Source organism: Aotus nancymaae, unplaced genomic scaffold, assembly GCF_030222135.1.
Source record: "Aotus nancymaae isolate 86718 unplaced genomic scaffold, 86718_ANA_hifiasm-v0.15.2.pri h1tg000039l, whole genome shotgun sequence".
Lineage (NCBI taxonomy): Eukaryota > Metazoa > Chordata > Mammalia > Primates > Aotidae > Aotus > Aotus nancymaae.
The window spans coordinates 9,020,495-9,033,066 of record NW_026988453.1 but is presented as its reverse complement, the minus strand read 5'-3'; positions in this window follow the sequence as shown (position 1 = coordinate 9,033,066).

Here is a 12,572-nt window from a genome sequence, read left to right as displayed (position 1 = left end):
GTAAGGTAAAGTCAGCAGAAATCGGGCTTCTCCCTTTCTCCCGACATCCGCATCCCTTGATCCACCAACGTTTGCTGCCCTCTCCTCTATTATCTGTCTTACGCTGCTTGTCTCACTGCTTCGCCCTCCAGGCTTGACTTAACAAATGTAGATTTGAAAAAATCTAACCAGGTGTTGCCTGATAGGAGTCTTTAATTTAGGGCACTCTTGCTGGGATGCTTTCTCCAGGGCTTGTATATTTCTTGCTAGAACTTTCTTTCCCCTTTTATCCTCCTCTCTTCTTGGACTCGTGAGCTGTCTCTTCATCTTTCCTCTCTCCCCTGCATCTCTCCCCCTACTCTCCAATTTATTCTACTTCTGGAGCTGGGCTGACCTAAACCGTGATACTACCATGATTGTCACCACAATTGGTCAAATAAAGTGATTTATGCCTCACCAGCTGATCACTGAGGGGTAGAACTGAGGTGGGGGCTTTGGAGGAACCCCAAACCTTCTGGTTCTGGAGGCCAGAGACTGGAAAAGAAAGCCTCTGTCCTTGGGCTCCTCCCAAGGGCTCCCTGGGCTTTGTTCCTTCCCTGCCCTGTTCCTGCCACCTGCTGCTACTGTCTCACCCCAGGAGGCACTAATCTGTGGAAACATTTCCCTGGCACATCCCATGGGCTGAGCTCCCAAGGGAAGGGCTCTCGGTGGGGCTCAGGACCAGCAGGGCCGTGGCCTTGGCATCATGTCCTGGTTCAGACAGATCAAGGGAAAGTGGAGGGCATTAGGGTGGAAGAGGAGGGGGAGGCTGGTTTGAAGGGCTCTGCCCTGTCTGGTGGGGTATGAGGAGGCACAAGCTAGCCTCCACTGGGGACAGCAGAATTCCTGTCTTTTTTCTCTAGGCTCCAACCCTGAGCATATTTGAATCTGCTCAGTAGCTGCCAGGTGGGGGGCATTGGAAGGCAGCATTTCTTGGCTCAAAGCTGCGAGCTGTGCTTTGTGGATCACAAGAGAGTCTGGCTCGCGGAGGAAACACAAGGGGAGCTGGGACTTGAGAGACACCCTCTTCTTTTCCTCACCAGGCAAGGACCTTCCATGTCCTCCCGGGCTTTGACAGCAGTGGGCCCCTTTTTCCTCTCCTCATAGCCCACTTCGTCCTCAACCCTCATTCTCTCACCTCCCTCCCTGGAGGTGTGCTATTCCCCGGAGCTCCGGCTTCATGAAAAGTGGGGATTATTCCAGCTTTTTCACTACTCCCCTAAGATTCACATTCCTTCCTTTGCCCTCCCTTTTTTGGCCAATTCAGTACTTATTCAGCCTTTGTTAGAGGGTGAGCTGAAGAACAAAAATAATCCTTCACATTTGTACAGAGCTGTACAGAATGCTTTCCTACGTCTTATCTCACCAGAGCCCCACAAGGACCCTGCGAAGAAGGCATTGTGACCCCTTCTTACACGGAAGGAATTGGTTCTCAGAGGTTATACATTCAGCTGCGGCAGTCAGCTCAAACCCACGTCACCTGGCTGCAAACTCACTGTTACTCTGCAATCCGACGTTACCAATAGAATCTACTTCCCATCAGTTATCTTATTTACTCCTAGCAACAACTCTAAGGTGTTATTGTTCATGTTACAGATGAGGCAACTGAGACTCAGGTTAAGTAACTTGCCAGGAGCAGAGTCTATCTGAATCCGAAGCCTGTGCTGAAAGTACTGAAGAGGAAACTGAGACTCAGAGAAGTCACTTGACAGAGTTCTTAAGGGGCAGCCCCAGCACTGAAACGCAGGTCAAAAATCCCCAAGTTGAGTGCTTCTTCAATTGTACTGCGCCGCCTGCCCCAAGAACCTGTGGTGTGTGGCTCACTCATTCTGATCCAGAGAGATGTCGACGACAAAGGCTATTCTACTGTTGGACTTGGTTCTTAGCTCTAGCTCTCTGTGTTCCTCTGGCTGACCTCCCCCTATTCACACCTCTCCTGCTGTCTGCAGCATTTCTTACCAGCCCCACCCCCAGCTTCTGGGTTCAGCTCTTTTCCCTTTTCTCTGAGTTTGGGAACAACCAGGTCTCTAATGATCATGGAGCAACTGGGGGAAGAGTGAACCGCAGACTCTGTCCCCATCTAGTCTCACGACCCTCTTCCAACTGCAGAAAAGAAGCCCCAGAGCGGGTAGGAAGCCCATGAGAGGGAGCTGCTACAAATCCTGGCTCCACAAACACAGATGTTACAGCCCAGTGGCCCCTGAGGGCTTCTGAAGAGAGCAGCTCAAAGTGCCTGGCCTGGCTGGAGCAACAGGAGCCTCCAGACCAGTTGAGGCTTGATGCAGTAGCTCTTGCCTGTGATCCCAGCACTTTGGAAGGTGGAGGCAGGAGGATCACTTGAGAACAGGAGTTTGAGACTAGCCTGGGCAATAGAGTGAGACCATCATCTCAAAAGACAAATAAAAAGACTCTGGGTGGGATGAGGCAACAAATCGGTGACTCCCACTTCGGGCCTCCCAAAGTGCTGGGATTACAGGTGTTAGCCACTGCACCTGGCCTAATTAAATATTTTTGTAAAAACAAACCTACTTGCAATTCTAGTATTCAGTGTCCATCTAAAGTCAATAAAAAGAATCAATATCATGTTTTACATGTTGTATCTGGAAGTACAAATATAAAAATTTAAGAATAATATAAATTATTTAATACTATAAAATGTTCCTTAGCAACCACATGTAATGTTGCAAACAGTACACTAATTCATGGGTACCTCCAGGACCAGAAATTAGAACTCAAAACAGAGCAAGAAAATGGACACTTAGCACTACTGGTAGATAATATGTCATGCAAGAATCTACTACCCAGCCGGGCGCAGTGGTTTAAGCCTATAATCCCAGCACTTTGGGAGGCCGAGGCAGGTGGATCACCTGAGGTCAGGAGTTCAAGACCAGCCTGGCCAAGATGGCGAAACCCCGTCTCTACCAAAAATACAAAAATTAGCTGGGCGTGGTGGCAGGCACCTGTAATCCCAGCTACTCGGGAGGCTGAGGCAGGAGAATCACTTGAACGGGTGATTTCAGTGAGCTGAGATGATGCCACTGCACTCCAGCCTGGGCAACAGAGCAAGACTCCGTCTCAAAAAAAGAGAGTCAACTACAACCATGCTATCTAAGAGAAAGGATTTGACAAGTTAATTTTCTTTTCTCTTAGCTAAGCACTTTGATGGCTCAATTCCTGCCTGTACTCCAAAACCATGGTGGCCTCTAAAGTTCACAGTGAGGCAACCCACAAACCTTCAGGGCATCCAGACACAGTTATCTTTTTTTCTAAAGACATAAAGTGTGTTTACTTAGGTAGCACATATACTAAAATTGGAACAATACAATTTTCCAATTAAAACAACACAATTGCACAAGGATAACACAAATGAAGCTCTCCATATTGTTAGTGTTTACATATTTCAAAACATCGTGTACATAATAAATACATACAGTGTTTATCTATCAACTTAAATAAATAAGACAGAGCAAGATATATAAAGAAGTGATCTCCTGGGTCCTGAGCTGTATTAGACTCAGGAGTGTGTGTTCAGTGTTACTGGTTGTTCTGTGCCAATGCTGATCACAGAGTCCCAAGGGACAGAAACAGCTCTGTGTTTTTAATGGATTTATTTCCTTTGTGGTTATACTATATGATGCCTTCTAAAGCATTAAGTCCAGGGCAGGGGGCTTTCTTGCCTGGGTCTGCAAGATAAGATGTTATTTTATAGACCACATGGTGCCTGGTCTGGAAAATCAAGAAGGCCTCTGTGGTGAAGAAGTCATGATTTAAGCTAAGACTTCAAGGTTGAGTAAGAGTTAGCTAGGCAAAGCACAGAAAGGGAAAAAATATTTGCCAACTTTACATCCAACAAAGGTCTAATATCCAGAGTCTATAAGGAGCTGAAACAATTAAATAAGCAAAAAACAAATAACCCCATTTAAAAATGGGCAAAATACATGAACAGGCACTTCTCAAAAGAAGACAAAGCAGTCAAAAAACTTATGGAAAAATGCTCCACATCACTAATCATCAGAGAAATGCAAATCAAACCACAATGTGATACCATCTCACACCAATCAGAATAGCAGTTATTAAAAAGTCAAAGAGAGAAAAAAAAACAGATGTTGGTGAGGCTGCAGAGAAGGGAACACTTACACACCATTGGTGGGAATGTAAATTAGTTCAGCCACTGTGGAAAGCAGTTTGGAGATTTCTCAAAGAACTTAGAACTACAGTTTGACCCAGCAATCCTATTACTGGATATACATCCAAAAGAAAACATCATTCTGCCAAAAAGACATATGCACTCACATGTTCATCAACAGCGCTATTCACAATAGCAAAGACATAGAATCAACCTAGGTGCCCATCAATGATGGTTTAGGTAAATAGAATGTACATATACACCATGTAACACTATGCAGCCATAAAAAAGAGCAAAATTGTGTCCTTTGCAGCAGTGTGGATGAGGCGGAGGCCATTATCCTAAGCAAATTAACGCAGGTACAGAAAACCAAATAGCACATGTTCTCACTCGTAAGTTTGGGTACTCATGGACATAAAGATGGCAACAGTAGACACAGGGGACTGTTAGAGGGGGAGCAAGGAAAGGGGAACAAGGTTGGAAAACTAACTGTTGAGTTCTACGCTCAGTACCTGGGTAACAGGACCATTTGTACCTGTTTTGTACCATTTGTACCATTTGATGTTCAAACTTCAGCATCACACAGTATACACAGGTAACAAAGCTGCACAGGTACCCCCTGAATCTAAAAAGTTGAAAAACAAAAAGAGATGAAAACGTATCTCCTAAAAAGACTTCCACACATTGCTTATAGAAGCCTTATTTCTAATAGCCCCAAACTGGAAACAACTGAAATGTCCACCAACAGGTGAACGAATAAACAAACAGGGGCATCCATATGATGGAACACTACTCCACAGCAGAAAGGAACAAACTGTTGATACACATAACATGGATGAATCTCAGAATAAGTATGCTGAATGAGAGAAATCAGACAAAAAAGATACATACTACCTGATTCCATTCATATGAAATTCTGGAAATGAAAAACATCTGTAGTGACAGTCAGCAGGTTGCCCAAGGCATGGGTTGAGAGAGAAGGATTAAAAGAAGCAGGAAGGAATGCGGGGGTATATGGATATACTCTTTATCTTGATTGTAGTGACGTTTCGCTAATGTATACGTATGTCAAAACATCAAATTGTACACCTTAAATCTGTGCTGTTTATTGCACATTATATCTCAAAAAAGCTCTTAAATTTAAAAAAATTGAGTTAGTTAGGCAAAGAGTTTGGGGGCAAGGGAGAGAATTGTGTCAAACAAGGGGAATAGAATAAGCAAAGACTACAAGAGCCTGAAATGAGAGCCTGAAACTTTCATGAAATGAAAGGAGTCCAGTTGGGGCCTTATAAATTAGGAGTGGAATTGTGGACTTTGACCTAGGACAATAAGAAAAGGAAGTATAGCTAAGAGGTCCTTCTTTCCTTCTGTTCTTTTGTTCCTTTTCTACTTTCTTTTGGGTTTGTTTGTTTGTTTGTTTGTTTGTTTGTTTTTGAGACGGAGTTTCACTCTTGTTGCCCAAGCTGAAGTGTAATGGTGCAATCTTGGCTCACTGCAACCTCTGCCTCCTGGGTTCAAGCGATTCTCCTGCCTCAGTCCCCCAAGTAGCTGGGATTACAGGCATGCACCACCATCCCTGGCTAATTTTTTGTATTTTTAATGGGGTTTCACCATGTTAGCCAGACTGGTCTCGAACTCCTGACCTCAGGTAATCCACCCACCTCAGCCTCCCAAAGTGCTGGGATTACAGATGTGAGCCACCACGGCCGGCCATTTCTTTTTTATACTTTTACATTATTTACTATATGCCAGGCACTGCTCTAAGTTATATGTGTATATATAATCATTTAATCCTAATAATTACCCTATGAGGTAGGCAAATTAGAATGTTACTTAGGTTAGTCATTTGGGAAACGCAAATCAACATCACAGTGCGATACCACTTCACATCCACTAGGTTGGCCATAATCAAAAAATGGAAAATAATAAATGTCAGTGAGGATGTGGAGGAACTGGAACCCTTGTACCTTGCTGCTGGGGATGTAAAATGTTGCAGCAGCTATGGAAAGCAGTTTAGTGTTTCTTCAAAAAGTTAAACATAGGCTGGGCACGGTGGCGTGTACCTGTCATCCCAGCTACTTGAGAGGCTGAGGCGGGAGGATGGCTTGAGCTCAAGAGTTCAAGTTTAGCCTAGCTTAAAAAAAAAGTTAAACATAGAATTACCATATTACCCGACAATGGTATATGGTCAAAAGAAATTTAAACAAAAGATATTAAAATGAAGCTTGTATATGAATGTTCACAGAGGACTGTTCACAATCAGAAAAAGTGAAAACAACCCATATGTCCATCTGTGGATGAATGGATAGACAAAATGTGTTGCATCCATACAATGGAATATTATTTATGCATAAAAAGGAATGAATTACTGATCTATGCTACAATGTGGATGAACCTTGAAAACATTTTGGTAGAAGAGTATTTGAGGGCAAAAAATAAAACAGCAACAGCAACAAAATTATGTTAAGAACCGATTCACAGAAAGTTATGTATTGTACGGTTCCATTTATATGACATATCTAAAGTAGGGAAATCTATAGAGACAAAAGCTGACTAGCAGTTGACTAGTCAGGGAGGGGAGGGAGGGGAGCAGAGGGGAGAGTGATTACTGACTGCTTAATGGATATAGGATTTCTTTTTGGGGTGTTGAAAATGCCTTAAAACTAGACAGAGGTGATGATTGTCCAACATTGTGAATATAATAAACACCAGTGAATTGTACATTTTAAAATGGTTAAATTTGTGTTATGTGAATTTTACCTCAATAAATAAATAAATCCAAAAAAATTATTTAGGAGGTAGAGTTGACGGATGGCAAGTGGTGATTGATGGGTGGTGGGCAAGGAGGCGGGGAAGTAGACGAAGGAGTCGAGAATGATTCCCAGGTGGCTGACGAACAAATGGGAGGGGAACCCCCTTTTCTGGGATGGAGAAGACATAATACAAAGCATGTATCTGGGAGATAACTTAGCTGCATTTTCGGCATCACAAGTTGGAAGTGCTGAGACATCCAAGTTCAGAGCTCAGAAGAGAAGTCTAAGACAAAGATATTTGGGCATCATCCACAGAGCATCATAAATGGGCACTGTGCAAGTGAATGAGACTCCATATGTAAGGGTCTGATAGAGAAAGAAGACCCAGGTGTGCCAATTACAAAGTCTCAGCAAGCATCACAGAAATTTTAAAATATAAGGCACTTAGAAATTAATATAATTTTTAATATATAAAGTCTCTGTGTTCACGGGCCTTGTTATCAAGCATAAAACAGTAAGTTAATGTCAGAGAAGCCTTCAGCTGTGTAACGTATCATCGAAGCTTACCACTTCATCTTTCACGTCACACATCTCTACACGCATCCAACTGGATGTTGAAGAATCTGCTGTTCCTTGAAAATGCCACATTCTCCCTTGCCTGCCTGCCATTTCACTCTGTTTTCTCTAACTGTAATAATTGTTTCCCTGTTTTCAATTCTTTTAGGCATATACTTAGAAGTGAAATCGCTCAGTGATACGGTAATTCTGCGTTTAGCCTTCTGAGGAAACACTAAACAGTTTCCTATAGCAGCTGCACCGTATTATATTCCCACCAGCAAATGGACAATGCTCCAATTTCTCCGCACCCTCACCAACACTTGTCATTTTCTGTTATTTTCTCTCTCTTTTTTTTTATAGTCAACCTACTGGATATGAAGTGGTATCCCATTGTGGTTTTGATTTGCAATTCTCCAACAACTAACCTAAATAACTTTTTAATCTATTTACCATTCTCCAACGCACTAACCTCATTTTCCACCTGATATATTGCAACAGCCTACCTCCTAGGATAATTATTAGGATTAAATGAGTTCACATATAAACCCACACAGTCAGATTCAATCAAAGCACCTCCATGTCTTTGAAGACCCTGAGCCTTGCCTTTCTGTGACAACATATACCTTTGTCACGGTGTTTCCTCCTGTGGCAAAGATATATTTTTGTTAAAGCTCCCAGGAGATTCTAATATGCAGCCAGGACTGAGAACCACCAGACTGGGGCAATGTTACCCAACCCGGTCAGATCATGGTAGTCACCCGGGGCACTTATTTAAAAGGGTAGGTTTCCTGGCCCAGCACCAGACATTTGGAAACAGAATTTCCAGGAAAGAGGCCTGGAAATCTATATTTCAAAAGAAGTTCCCAACAGGTGATTCCTATGACCAGGCCAATTTAGGAAACCCTGGTCTAGAGGATAATCACAGGGCAGCGGGCAGTAAGCACAGAGGGTAGTTTGAAACTAGATAATCTGGTTGGCAAGATACAGTCTTTTTGCATCCTGGCTCTTGCAAGATAAATTTGCTCATCTTTGGCTTGTGACCCACTGTGGGGATGCTGCCCCTGTTAGCTCCCACCTGCATCTATGTGAGAGACTGTCCATCATTAACCCTTTCCAGGTAGGTATGCCGTCACACTCTGGGAAGTCTAAAATTCCATGTGGGGCCCAGAGAGAGCCTGAGCTGCCCCTTCCAAATGCCTAATCCCTGTTTATGGCTCTTTCTCTTCAGTAAAATCTTAAGAGTCCTACTGTGTGCAGGGAATGTTCCAAATGCTATAGTATCCTAATCCTCTCATCCTCTGCGAAGGCTAATGCAACTCCATCTTGGATGCTAATCCACCATGTTGGCTTCTGATTAACTCCAGTTCTGAGAATGCCTCTACGATTTCTAATCCTTGGTAAGAGCATGTACTTACCATAAATCCTGCTCTTAGGTAAAAACAATTGACCATAAATCCTGCACTTAGGGAGATTCACAATTGTCCTACACTTTCCTTCCCTATAAGGTGTAAGTATGCCTTCCTTATAAGGTATATAAGCCCTGGTCTCACCACTGCCCAAGATATCGACAGCGCTTCTGTTCGCAAGTCCCTATTAAATGCTTCTTTCTAAGAAACTAGATTTGTCAGCATCTTTCTTTGGCCTCTCAGCTTTCTCAGACTTTAGGGGTAGGTTTGCATAGAACTTCTCACCATGAAACGTATGTCGCAGAAAGGGAATTATGTCTCCATTTGGTAGACATAGCCCAAGGTCACATACCTAATAAATGGCTGAGACTTTCATAGATTCAAATCCATGTGATTACAAAGCTGTGGCGTATTCCACTCTGCAGCACTGCCTCTCAAAGATTACTTTTCTATATCCAGTTATAGTTCATCAGACCATTTTGTTTGCTGTCAAGTCTTCCCAGCTATACTCAGTAATCTCAGAGCTGCAGCTCCAAAATACCTAGAACCATTGCCTAAGGGAATCGCAGGGTGGGTATCCAGGGGGCTTTGGGGAAGGGAGCTCAGTTACAGAGAGGCAAAGGGAATGATGACAGTGCTGAGCACAGATGGCCACACTTCCTTATCCCACCCCCATCACTACATCCTCCTAAAACAGAATGAAGCCGGAAGGGGATGTCACCTCAGCTCTGGGCAGCAGGAAAGAAGTTGACCTCTGGGAGGGAGGGAGCGGCGGAGGGGTCACAGTACCGGAGGGGGGGAAAAATGGGAGGGGGCACCCTCCCCCACAGAACAAAAGACAGAAAAGTTTCCAGCCATGTCAGGCTAGTGTTATGACTATGCCATGCTGGTTAGGGGGTCCAGGATCTATGGGGCGCTGGAATTTTATGATGCCTCAAGATGAGTACTCAGGTAGTCTATGGAGAAGCCACTGGTAGACAGTACTTGGCCCAGAAGGAAGGCCATGGGGCTAAGAGGACCTCAGGATAGAGGCTAAATTCACCATATATTAGGACAAGTGCCAAGCAAGACGGAAGAAGGCCGCCCCACAGAGGATCTTCCCACACAGGCCACAGGTCCCTGCCAGTAATCAACAATTCCTTTTGCCACAACCCTCTTTCCCACCCCACACCCAACATATACTCATATTCTAAGTGAAAACACTATGCCTGCTATACAAACGCGATTTCATGACAAGTCACCCAGCCTCTCTCCAACTAGATGGCTGCCCAAGCTCAGTTTACATAAAAATTTAGGGTGCTGCTACCAGCTTCTGGGTAAATGCCACATTATGTTCTGAAGGACATGAGGAGGGGACACTGTGAGTTTGTTAGGGTGCTGCAGGGGAAAATTCTTTCTCCTAAAGTAATAGGAATCAGTGAGAGACTCTTGACCACATCTGGTCAAGGACGCTGGAGAGAAAGACAGCAAGAGAAAAACACTGTAGAATGCAACAGGCCCATAAAAACAGTACATGGAGAAGAGGCTGACTCGGTGGTTTTCCATATTCAGGATGAACATTACAGGCCACAAGGAAGTTGAAGCTGATTTTTTTTTTTTTTTTAAAAAAAGAGTTGCCCAATGGGGGATAGGAATAAGACCCTGCAACCAAAGTTTCAGGGGACCCACTTTGGAGAAAGAAATATGTTTCTAGGTGTGGAAGAGCTCTCTTGGCCAACAAGCTCTAAGACTGGACATGTCTTGAGGCAAGAGAAGGTCCACATGACCTTTAGAGGTTCTTGTCATACAAAGGTGCACAGTGATGTTCAGAGACCCTCACTATCTTTTTGACACCCCCAACTGAGCGTCTTCTTCCAAAGTATCTGGCTGGCCTGCTACTTACTGCTAATTCCTGTCTTTTCATCTGTAACCTCTGTTCCCCACATCTGTGCTCCTCATTTCAAGACTGTAGCTATTTCTGCTCTTTTAGTAGAGAAGGGCCAGGATGTCTTCCTCTTCCCAAGGTCACAGCTGGCTAAGCCAAAGGAAGTCTGCTTCCCCCAGGTCCTCTTGGTGTTTGACTGTAGGGATCAGCACAACATAGAGCTAAGTACCTACATTAGTCTCATCCACCTCATCCATCATTTATTCAACATATTTATTGAGAGTACCCACTAGGTGCCAGGAGCTGGATTTACACTAGTGATCCAAATAGATATAGAGATTATATTCTTGTTTCAGTGGCCCTGATGCTTCAAAAGACACCAAAACCAAGGGCTTTTGTACTTATTTACTCATAGAAATATTTGTAATACCTATAAGCAACAAAGGACTCATATCTGATATTTATAAAGAAATCCTACAAAGTAATATGACAGGGCTCTGCTCAGGGGCTCACACCTGTAATCCCAGCACTTTGTGAGGCCGAGGCAAGCAGATCACTTGAGGTCAGGAGTTAGTGACCAGCCTGGCCAACATGGTGAAACCCTGTCTCCAGGAAAAATTAAAAAATAAAATTTAATTAAAAAAATAAAAAACAAAAGTAATAAGACAGAAGACCTAATAGAAAATGGACACAATACTTGAACAAACATCCAAAGGTCAAGTAATTGTATGGAAAGGTGGTCAACCTCATTGGCTATCAGAACAAAACAAATTTAAACTATAATACCATTATACACCCACCAGAATGGCTAAAATTTTTAATCTTTCTAGAGTGACAATATTGTGTTAATGAGAATATAGAGCAACTGGAACTCGTAAGATGCTGCTGGCAGGAATGTAAATTAATATGAGCACTTTGAAAAATTGTTTAGTTGCACTGACTAAAGCTAAAAATATGCCTATCCTATGACCCAGTAATTCTATTCCCAGGTATATATCTAATATAAATATGAGCATAAGTGTACCAAAGGGCATGAACAAAAGTGTTATCGCAGCCTTTTATTCATAATAACCCCAAAGTAGGAACAACCCAAATGTCCATCAACAGAATAACATAAATTGTGGTATGTTTATTTAATGGCACACCGTACGGCAATGAAAACAAATGAGCTACTGCTACCACAATGTTATGGATGAGTTTCACATAGCATTGAGTGAGAGAAGCCAGACACAAACTAATACCTACTGAATGGTTCCATTTATGTAAAGTTCAAAAGTAAGCAAAACTAACCTGTAGTGTTAGATAAACATTTCTTTTGAGAAGGAGTGTGGTGTAGTCACCAGGATTGGATAGGAGCGAATCTGGGGTGTCAATAATGATCTTATTCTAGATCTGGATGGTGGTCATATGGGGATGTTCGCTGTGTCATCATTTGTTGACCTGTACACTTAGGTTTTGTATTCCTTTCCTAAATGTCTGGTATATTTCAATTAAAAAATAGACACAGGAGAGGGGAACTGTTTTCAAGTAAGAAAAAACGTGGAAGGTAGAAAGGAAATCAAGGTCTCTAAGGTAGCTAAGCTGGTAGCTAAGCTTCGGCAAGATTAAATTGGGCTGTTGGAGGGGCAGGAACTGTTGAATAGAACTGGGCAGAAGTTGACTCCAGCCCAACCGAAGTTTCTCCAGATACATCAGCCTTAATTCCCCATCCAACCCCACACCCTGTATTCACAGACCTCACCTTTCTGGACAAGGCCCAAGGTTTCCCAATCTAGCAGCTACTTCTCCGGGCAGAGAAACCCAGTATTTGAAGCCAAAACTGGGGTCCGAGACCCCGATGTTTTGCT